This window comes from Haliaeetus leucocephalus, unplaced genomic scaffold (genome assembly GCF_000737465.1).
Source record: "Haliaeetus leucocephalus isolate CR32 unplaced genomic scaffold, Haliaeetus_leucocephalus-4.0 Scaffold751, whole genome shotgun sequence".
NCBI classification, from domain to species: Eukaryota; Metazoa; Chordata; class Aves; order Accipitriformes; family Accipitridae; genus Haliaeetus; species Haliaeetus leucocephalus.
This window is the reverse complement of record NW_010973187.1, coordinates 10,044,274-10,056,140: the sequence shown is the minus strand read 5'-3', so window position 1 is coordinate 10,056,140 and position 11,867 is coordinate 10,044,274.

The window sequence follows — 11,867 nt, the reverse complement described above, 5'->3', positions numbered from 1 at the left end:
AACTAATAATGATAATGATAACACTAATAAAATGCCAACAGTAGTAATAAAAGGATTGGAATGTACAAATGATGCGCAGGGCAATTGCTCACCACCCGCCGACCGACCCCCAGCCAGTCCCCGAGCGGCGATTCCCCGCCCCCCCCCTTCCCAGTTCCTAAACTAGATGGGACGTCCCATGGTATGGAATACACTGTTGGCCAGTTTGGGTCAGGTGCCCTGGCTGGGCATGAGAAGCTGAAAAATCCTTGACTCTAGTCTAAACACTACTGAGCAACAACTGAAAACATCAGTGTTATCAACATTCTTCACATACTGAACTCAAAACACAGCACTGTACCAGCTACTAGGAAGACAGTTAACTCTATCCCAGCTGAAACCAGGACATCACCTTTTTTCCTACGTCTTTAATTACCTTCAAAAGCTCTTCTGAAGCTTTTTATAAAACTGAGGTCAGAAACATGAAAGAATGTATTTTCTTGGTTTTAAAGGCTATGTCATAGCTATGTCATCTTTTTCCTTAACTTCATTGTATGATGCCTCTGCTCTTCTCCTTTATGAACGTAGTGAAACTTCTGGTTCTTGTTTTAATTTCAGTTTGATTTTTGGAAATTCTTTTTTTTTTCTAAAACTTTTTGACCTCAGGAACACAGCATTTTCTGAGCATGTTTTGCTAACCCCTAGCATCCTCATTTCATACAGCAGAATTGGCAAGAAATTAATTCTGTTATCTCCAGTTGGCAGGAACCTCCAAGCCACAGGATGACCTGGTCTTAATTATTTGCATCTTCATTCGCTCAGCTAGATACAAATAGAAGAAAACTTTAGTGCTTGGGAAGGTGGACCACTGGATGCTTAGTGCACATAAGGTTGCAACCATATTTCTGGATCTGTTCTGACCTCTACATTGTAATTTCCACAGAATATTTAGTATATTTAAAGGCTTCATTAGAATATCCAGAACATTCCATGCATAGTACAGTTCAAAGACATCTAAAGAGCAGTTAAATATCTGGAATGAAGGCCAAGGGCAGCAACTTCATTTCTTAGACATAGTAATATCCTTACTAGAAGTATCAGGGACAGATACAACCTCCTATCTCCTCCCGCAAATCCTTCAGTCTCATTTCTCCTCCCCAAACTTCCTCAAAAGTCCACTTTCTTCCTGTCAGCCCTGCCTCCCAAACTTGACCTCTCTTGAATTATCCCACTCTTCTTGACACATAGGAACTACACTGTTGCTTTCCGTTTATTTTTCCTTACTTAAACTCTCATAAGCTCTTTCATCTGCTAAGAAACCACTCTGCTTCCACATCAAAATTTCATGTTGCCTGTAGGACTGAAAAGCCTGAGGCTGGGCCACTCCTCACCTTCTGACCACAGAGTAAGGCGTACTTGGCTTTCTAGCACAAAATTATATGGATAAAACAACAGATGAAAAAGAAAAGAAGAAAGTATATATAATAAGAACAGGTTTTCTTCACATCATTAAATGCTCCATTGAAAAATCAGTCAAGTACTATGACGAGGAAAAAAATATGAGTTTGTATAAAAAGTAATAGACTTGACATATCTCCTGCACATAGGCAGTTGTGCTTGTTGCAAAAGACATTAGTAAAGCAGTGTCTCCATAAACAGTGACTCTGCAACAAATCCTGAGATGATGCTGAACCGAGAATTCCACTGGCACAGGATCCCAGTGAAATGACAACATATCCCATTGGTAAAAAGAGGGCAACAGTGCTCCCCTAAAAGCTGGATAAAGCGAAATCTTTATACCCACAGTTTTCAGACAGATGGCTCAATATATGAAATAATGAACTAGCATTTGTGTTTTAAATATAGTAAGTATTTTGCTATCACCAATTTACTGCTGCTGGTTGCTTCCACAGTTTTGTGGCCAACATGTGCCAGTTTTCACTCTGCAAAGTTATAGTAATGTGCCTTACCCATCTTCTAGTACCCTGCTCCTCAATACTAATACCATCTTCCAGCTGATTTTGATGTGTGAACTGAAATGATCTATAACAAAGGGGTATTAACCTGTAAAGCTGCTGCACTGGAAGTAGCCTTCAGTCAAATAAACTTATAATCATAGTACTTTCTCTTTGACACACAAACCCTCTACAACACTTTAAACAATAGAGTTATTAAAAAAAGTGCTTCTAAATTTTTTTCCTGTTAAGCATCTTTCACCAAATAAGTAATATTAGAAAACTAGATGAAACATAAAATGGATAGATATTATATTAACACATATAAGGGTAAGGGTATTACAATAATGGGCTTGAACTTTTCACCATTCTCATTATAGCTTTGGTATTTAGGGGTCACAGTTGAGCCACTGTAGATTGTATTGGAATGAAACCATAATTCAAAACTTGCTCGGTTACCAAGAGTTTTGCAAAGCAATTTTTGAAGTATTAGGGGAAGAAAATGTTGGGTTTTTTTTTTCTACTGGTTGCACATATTCTTCTTCCATTCTTTTTGGTTGCTTTGAAAAAAACAGATTTTTTAAAAAATACAGAATGTTCTTTGTGAAGACTTCTACATTTCTGGGTATTTTGTGGGTATTTTGTTTGAAACATTGGAGATTTTTCCAGTTTGAGAAAAAAATAGCTACCAAGCAGATGCAGTAGCTATTTCAAAATACTCCCTCCTGCTACACCAACAGAAAACTGTACTGTTGATTGCTACTGCTTAATATTGTCTCCCACACATTTAGAAAGCCATGATTTCTAGAGTGAAATATCCAGGACAGTTCACAGAAATGAGGCTTGGCATCCAGATTGCTAGCCTGGCTGTAATCACCCTTTGAGTTATAGAGCTTGTAAATCACATATCAAAACACGGGAACACATCAATTAATGTTCTACTGGAAACAAATCAAGGACAAGCCTACAGTGTGACATTCTGCCAGTTTCATTTTGAATAGACGTGGGGGAAAAGCTGAAATGTTTGGTCACAGCCTTTATTTACCCAATCTGTCTTATATACTATTGCATAATGCTATCACAATATTAATATGCAAATTGCCACTCAAATAAAAGCCATGCTTTCCCCATTGATTTTCAGCAGAGCTTCTGTTACAAAGAAAAATACTTAGCACTTATATTCCTTTTTCATCTTCAAAATGCTTTTAGTACATTTTAATTAATCCTTTTCCTTTCATTTTTCTGACCCTGCATTAGGTTTTCTGCCTCCTTTACCCGCGCACTCTCAAGGTTACATCCTCCTCTCAATGTTTTCCCAAGACTTTTCATGTTTTCAGAAATGATCTCCCTCTCATCTCTTTTTATGCCTAGAAAGCAGACCTCGGGAGACTGGCCAGAAGAAAATGGTAGACAAGGGCAGAAAAAGTTTCCAAGGTCAACAAGAAACAAAGGAACTCTATTTCCAGGGAATAATGAACAGTGGTACCATCTACCGCTGCTGCTGCTTTTTCATAGCCAGTGCCTCAGTCCGGTCTCAGGCAGTCTCTGGGGCGGTGGTAGGGTGACTTCTCTGCAGGACATCACGCAAGATGTGGTTCAGCTGGTCTCAAGGGTAGTGCGCGTGGGCATCCAGTCCACAGCGGTGGATGAGAAAATAGCGGTAGCCTCTTGCGGAGAGGAACTTTTTCTCCTCAAAGAGGATTTCTGCTGCAAAGTGTCGCGTGGGAAGCAGAACAGGCTTGGGTCCTACAGGAATTTCCCGCCTCGCTGGGAAAATGTTGATCTGTGTTATAAAAGGGAAACTCTCAGTCCAGATTTATCCTCTTAAACATTATGAGCCCTTTTTTTTTAACAGATTCTATTTTTATACGTTTAATTATTTTATTATACCCTGGATTATTATTACTCACCGTGTGCTTTAGGTAGATGTTTTGATGACAATTTCAGATACTGGACTATTAATACATAAAACCAGTTGAGGTTCTGTATCACAGATTAGTCACAAACTGGGCACCACTTCTGACATACATACTTAAACTCTGAAACCAGGATTTCAGCAGTGCACAGGACAAATGCTTCAAAAGGTTATAATTCACTCCCAGAGCACAGATGGGTGCATGTAGGACTTGACAATGGGATTCCCTTGATAACAAAAAGGAAAAAATTCTTGTGGTACTCCTGGAGTCAGTCATCTGCATTTCAAAGTGGGGGAAAGGCTTTCTGTACATAAGGGAGGGAGAACAGGACATTTAAAAACACATCTTCTATCACAGCTATTGATGGAAATACAGCTCAGATGATTGTTATAATTTTCATATGACATTTTAAGAGTTGGAGTATGATAAATGATCACCACATTTACTTACAAAGAAATAGTGCTAGTAGTTTCCCAAAGTGAAGGGCGTTTCTTTTTCTAAGAAATATGCATTTTGTCACTAACCATATTTTCTCTGTTTATTCTTTTAGTCTTAATTATTGTTAAGAACCATGGGTTATAAATGTGAATAAATACTTGGAAAGTCCTTCAAAAAGGAAATATTTCTGTTATTTCGGCGTATCATCTTGAAATATCAAAATAATTCTCACCTTATTTTCCCATGGTAGTTTCAAGTTGCAATAATTTGTAATTTATCAGTTATTGCTTTTATTTTCACTTTATTTTCTGATATGAGAGGAGAGTAAATATTAAACTATCCATATCTCCAGTTACCAGGACATTCTACGTAGATGTTTTCAGAATACTTCTTAACCAACAGCAAGTGTTGTCTGAAGACAGAATTTAGAGACGGCTCAAAGAGAACAGGTACTCTGTGTGTTAGCTGATACACTTTGCTCTTGTTCTTGTAAATGTGCTGGGCAGTGGATGTAAAAAGCTGTATTTCAGTTGAAGGAGACACAGTCACGTGGTTAATTTATAATTCACATAAGATATTAAATCTATGATTAAGTCTTTGTTCTTTCAAGCAATAGAGATCTATGTTTTTAAACCTTTTAGTTCTAAACCAGTGCCACTGGTAGCATGTTTATAGGTAGTAAATCTTTGATGCTGGAGACAGACAATAGCTCCGTGTTTACTTGCACTGCACGTGCTCTGACTTCACTGGACTTTCTAGATTGTACCAAAAAGTGCAAACTGGGATTAAACTTAAAAGGATCAAGTGAGAGCAGGTTGTCAGTTTAAGTAACTGATTATTTAAGTAGCTTGGTATCTTCTGAAAACATCCGTGTTCCTCTGTGCCATTACTTTTTGCTTATCTTGCACTGCTTAGGGTTTGCAGAGTTTTATTTTTATATATACATACATTTTGTCAGATTGCCTTTGTCCTCCTTTTAGAAAAAAAAAAAAACCAAAACACAAAAACAAACAACCAAAACCAACTACTCAACTTACTTCCCTTCACACCTTCTTTAAATTTTCATAGTTACTATGGAAACAGCTATTAAACTGGGAGTGGCAGTAATTAATAACATCTGCAAGTGCAATATGAAGTCTCCAACATAATTAATCCCAGCATTTGGAGTGGATTGTACAGAGCTGCCCTTTTTGCTTTGCATGGAACTGCAGACTGTGCAGAGCTGATTATAACAAGGGGGCTTAACATTACTGTACTGATATATTATATCATGTGAAATAGTTCGGACAATAGAGGGGGTATTAATCCGTATGAATAAATGACATCATTATTACATAGTTTAATGGAGCACCATTCTGGAAAGAATTAGACCCCTACAGATATTATGAGCAAATGCAAAAATCTTACTTTACGCTTTCAGACAACATAAAAGCACTCACTTGCTGCTAAAATGATAGCAGAAGCTTGAAATGTAACTTTTAAATCCATTCCTTCATTTTAATTATAGAGACGAGGGCTGATCAGATGTGCAGTTTACCTACAGTTTTTATCTTTTGACTTTTCACTTTAAAAGCTGAATTGGAATTTTTTAAGAACTGCCAATTAAAGATTTTTAATAAATCATGAAAGAGATGAGAGAAGCTATCTGCCCTTAGGCTTTATCAAAGAAGGAATATTATAAATATTTATTTGTTATTTTATTATTTCTTAAGGGTACTTGGCATAAAGTCTACCATCTATCCCACTAGCTTCTCTCATTAGAAACTATGGGTACACAAAAGATTCAAATTTACCTTAAATCATTTTTGCAGTTGGTGTAAAATGCGTAGCAGACGCTGTATTATCAGACTGAGGTATATTACATTATACGGGAGAGAGTTCTGCCTTCGCCCTGAGCACAAGTAATGGATCTTGTGCTCCTAAACCAGAAGCTGCGCGGCCTCCATTATCGGAGCTAATCATCTCTGCTTAGGGGCAAAGCATATTAGAGGGGGCCCGATCCCAGCTAACGAGGCCACCTGGCTTCTGATCCAGCACAGCGTGGTCACCGCGAAGTCACGTCAGCCTGCAGTGTGCTCCCTGGCCATCAGAACAGATTTGCTGAATATGTGTCTTCTTTTTACCATTACAATTCCTACTTTGCCATCTTTTAAAACGAAAATAAGTGGACAAGTGCACATCAGTGTGTACAGACCAAACCTCTGTCTTTAGCCTTATTGTGTCACTTAATCCATCCTTATATAAAATATATAAGTTATTTGTATAAGACTGTTCTTAGAAGTTATATTTCTTTAGAAGCTCAGAACATACCACAGTTTAACATTTATAATTGAAGGTTTCCTTCAGCAAGATTACTGACATTTATGGGGTTCTGTGAATACTGTCACAACATCAATATGAGATTTACAATGAGCGCTTCTACATTATGCTGTAAAATACAATACAGTGATTCTTGAACAAAAAAGTTCATTTTCCTTCCAAACTGAGAAGCATAATAATACTAGAATGAATACAGAGCCTCTCAGAACCAAACTATCTCCTCATAGTGCTACAGTGTCCTGCATAGACGTATCAAGATCACTGATAATTGCATAAACTTTGCATTATGCTTCCTCCTTAAATGGATGAAGTTTTACAAGCCTGGCATTTTCTTTTAAGATAGTTTTCTTTGGTATTCACTGAGAGAATATTTATTATGCTGGGCTCCAAGTTTCAATATTAAACTACCCTTAAATTATTGTTGGTTTAACACTAGTGTCAAAAAAACCAACCAATGGAAAAAAAATCTGACAATAACAAGAAAATAATAAACATTTAATTATATCAGATAGGGAAAGTTTTGCTACTAGGTTCAGCACGCTCACTCAAATGTGAATAAAAACAAGGGTGAGAACAAAACAGTGTTGACTACCTCGCTGTTGGATGTAGCTCACAAAGTTTTTACAATATAAAATGATCTCCAATTCAAATATGTAAAACAATTCAGCTCACTTGCAATGGGCCTGGTCTTGCATTTCCATCTGATGCAGACTTCAATATGAGGTTTTTTTCCCCTGAAATTAGAAATTGAGATCAGGCTGCCTGCACTCTCTAGTCAGTCCCACACAAGCAAACAGAATGAGAATTATTCAGTACGATTACCCCCTCCTGCCCTGTGTAACACACAGACATAAAGAAGATATTACATTCCAGGAACAAAATGGTATTTTGGTATTGCTGTGGCACTGAATACGACCTTGTCATACTTTTTACAGTATTTCAGCAAGCACATTTTGGCTGAACTGAATGACATCTGGGGTTCCATCTAGCAAAGTACTTGCCACCCCAACCACAGAGGTGAAGTGTACTCAGCACACTGCAGATTAGGGCCAGCGAGAATAACAGCCACTACCGATTCATTGAATATAACAACAACAACAAAAAAAGCCAGTTAAGACACTTGGTCATTGCATGCTATCTATTTACACAAGTGCTACAATCCTGCATATGTTAATCTTAAACTGCCACTGTTTTCCAAAAATTTTATGACAATGCTGATTACTGAAGAAGAAGTTTATATACAGGCATAATTTTTTTTTAATCTGGTTCCAACTTATTTTCTGTTTTTTTTTAAGAAAAATGGTTAAGAGACAGAAGGCCCACCTCTTTGTCTCTTATGCTGGATTTGTGACAGCGTAAATAATTTATGAAAAAGTAAATAATATATCCAGAAATTGAAATTAAAGAGAGAGGCGTGATCATGGATTAATACTTGTTACTGATATACTGAACTGAGAAGAAGCCTTTGATGCAAAATAGATTTTGTGGTTTTGCAATAGGAATTTTTATTTCTGACGTACGGACCACCACGGTCAACTGAAAGTTTCCCAGTAATTTCAGTAGAATCATAGAACGGAATAGAATAGAATCATTTAGGTTGGAAAAGACCTTTAAGATGATCGAGTCCAACCGTAAACCCAACACTGCCAAGTCCACCAAGTAGGTACAAAGCAAACTTTTTGTAAGACCCCCTCTCATTATATCAATCCCTGTCATTCCTGTGCTCCTTCACAGAAAGGTCTCGGTCAGGTATGACAGGCATTAAATTTAGAATGAGGGGAAGTAAGAATGAAGAAAGATTTACTTTCATGGTTTGTCATTCAAGTCTATATTTAAGTGCTTGTAAAAGAAGACTTGTCAGCTGTAATAGATCTTTAGGAACCTTAACACAGATAAATTATAAGAATATCTGCAGTGCAACATTACAGTGAAGTACAAACAACGTATTTAAAATATTGTTTGAAATGTGACTGTGTAGGGAAGTAGTATAATCATCAAATGTAAAGGAATTGATTGCTTATGAGATTTTAATAGCTTTTTAAAATTCCATGATGAAACTACATTCAATTGTTTTGGTTTTTTCTGGATTATGGGAGAACGAAGAAATATCAAGAAACTTAATTCTGCTAGTATTATGTTTTAAGTCAATCACACTGTCCCATCAAAGCTAGTGGGAACTCATTTGAACACAATTACTCATATCCATACATGTTTGTAGGATGAGGTCAACGTTTCTAAACTTTCTGCATCTTTATTAAATACCTGGCATATAAATGCATTTTTAAGTCATAAACAATTAGGTGAAACAAAAGGGTGAGTAATTAGTAAATAACACATTACTCCTGGAGTAACTCCTGCATTCTTTTCTTCCACGTGCTTCAAGGTAGCATTCGCTTCCTAAGTTTCAGATGCAAAAAAAGGCAAAAACTCAAATGCCAGCTTCAAGCCTCACTTAATTTTGAAGGAAAACTGTTATTCGAGTCCAGCTTTTCTCAAAACTGGGCTCCAGCCCAAGTTTGCTTGTAAATCTTGTAAAGCTTGCAGGCTGAGCTTGACTTGTGTATCACAGACCTGTGTCCTCCCATGAATGCCACGTAGGTAGCCCTTGCCGAACTCCATTTTCCAGCCCCGGCTGCTCCTCAACACTTCAACCAGCTTGTTTGGAGCTAACCTGTGTATTTCTCCTCCACGCTGCAGATGCATGTAGACAACCTTTCTCTTCTCTTCCATGCCTGAGTTTCAGTGGGCACCACCAGCATTCAGTTGCACGTAAGTAGCATTCACTGTAGGATTACCCTGCAGAGAGTCTTGTTATACAGTTGTAAATAGCACCAGAGATTTGATGCTTCAAATATTGCTATATTAAAAAATAGCAGTATTTTCTCTAGCATCTTTTTCACATTAATAGCTATTGTTACAGTGTGGTAGTATTGCTGAAACTGTCACAATCCAGACCTTACTGTGCTACATGGGGTGCCAACCCACCCATGCATTGCATTGTTGCATTACTCGCCATGCGTTATTGTTGTCAGAATTATCAGTAGCAATAATTATTGCCCTGAGGAGCTCTATAAATGATGGATGCAGCATCAGAAATGCAGGCTTACAGAAAATTATACTAATGATGAAAGAAAAAATTCTTGTGTAACCCTATATTTTCTATTTATTATTTTACATTATCATTCTTTGATCTTTCTTTGTCTCCTGTATGTTGTTATACTGTGACAGTACGTCTCACCTGTTGAAACCATTTCCCATGTGGGTTTGCACAGTCATCTGCATCCCCTCTTGCCCTGACCAACGCACGCATCCTTTCCCACTTCAGTGGGACTAGAGAGCACGTCTTTCCCAGCTCAGTGCCCACGGCTCGGCGAGCAGTGTGCGGGCCTCTGGGGAAAGAATGGCTGGGAATTGAACACAAGCACTTTCCTGTTGAGCAGAGATGACATGGGCGAATGCTGGATCCTTCAGGTAGGGAAGGAGCCAGGTGGAGCATTTCCATCCTTTATGCTGAAGGGGTGTTGCCGGAGCGTTAATCCACCACTGTGGTGCCCACTGCGAGGCTGTAGGTGTTTTGGGGCACAATTAACAGAAGAACATCTAGTCAGTGGCTCTCAGCAGAGTTTAGGCATGAACTCGTGCCCACCTTCAGAGTCCTATCAAGGAGCAGAACCAGTAGGGCTTTTTTGAATATTCCTGTTCATAACTGAATTGACGTCCTCCTGGTACTGGCTAATGATACCCTTAAACAGTGTAGGGCCCCAAGAGTGAGGAGATGCCTTAAATTACACTCTAAGAAGAAAATCTGCCACGGCCTTGTGCAACCTGAACTACTCCACATTTCCAGCCTCTCTCCCCTCTGCATTTCTCCAAACCTTTACACCACTCCCCAACGTCTTCTCTCCACCCTGGATCTCATCTCGATACATCCTATGTGAAGCAGGACCTCTGCATCACACGCCCATGACTCTGCAGTTACCTGTCGGTCGACCTTGCAGCAGAAGCCATCGGTGCCTCTACATCCCTGTAGGAAAGCGGAGGTGCTCAGATGAGCAGTTATAGCTGAGTATCTGAAGTGTTGTTGCCACTTGATGTGGCAAAACCGTAAAGCCTATGGAGACCTGCAAAAGCTGGGCTGCAGATACTCTTCAGACTGTTTGAGTCTGCAGGCTGCAGTATCATTTTAGAAACTGCTATTTGAGACTTGCATCCAAACCCTGAATCCTACGTACTTACAGGTAGGTGGATAGGTGAAGACAACTGGGAGTTCTTCCCACCAGCTCCAAAGCGCCAGCTCCAATCCAGAAACAATGTAGATGAGTGACTGCATGCTTTACAGATTGCAACTGAAATATCGTGCTGGCTTGGAGCCTGAGCAATGTGAACACTCAATTCTTCATTTGTGGATCTCAGCTTTGGTCCTTTTGCCACTTTAAAATAGAGATGAGCACTCTCCTGTTTTTTAGAAATCGTTATGAGTTAATACCTTCAAGATGATGGGACCCTTAACCACAAAGGATGTGAAAAGAACATGAACACTGGGTCTGCTCTTTCATTTTCACCTGTTGGGCTAATTAAATATATAAAAATATAACTAGAGTTACCCAAGTATATTCAATTAATTAAATAAAAATACATAAACATACAAAAAGAAAGAGAAACAAACAAACAAAACCAACAACCCGCAGACCGAAAAGAGAACAAAAACTGTCACCGAACTTTTAACTGCTTTAAGCCAAGAAATACTTCCCTGGCTTACTTTCTCCATTCGTACAGAGACGGTATAGTTGCCACAGAGACTGGTATACGTGAAGGTGGGTAAAAGAAAGGAGGGGAGAGGGAGTTTGTCCTCTGAATTCTCAAAGGAATCTGAAATTAACGTCCAGGTTAGCGATGCGCCTGGGGGCGGTGGGGGGGGGAATGAAGCCTGCGTGCTCCCAGCCCTGTCCCCGGGGACCCGCTGCCCAGAACCGCTTCGGGGACCCGCCGGGGGACGGGACCCTGCGGCGGGCGGCTCCGCTCCGCGGGTGCGGGGCAACCCCCCGCGGTGGCCGGGCAACCCTCCGCGGGCGCGGGTGGGCGGCGCGCTCGCCCCTCGGCGCCGAGGAGCGCTTCTACAGCCCCCAGCGGGCAAGGGCGACGTTTATTTAGACACCGATGAATCCACGTTTTAAAAACGCAGCCCAGGCTGGTGGCACACGGCTGCTGCTTCAAGGGGAGGAGCGGCCCGGGGGGGGGGGGGGCGGTGCACCGCCAACGG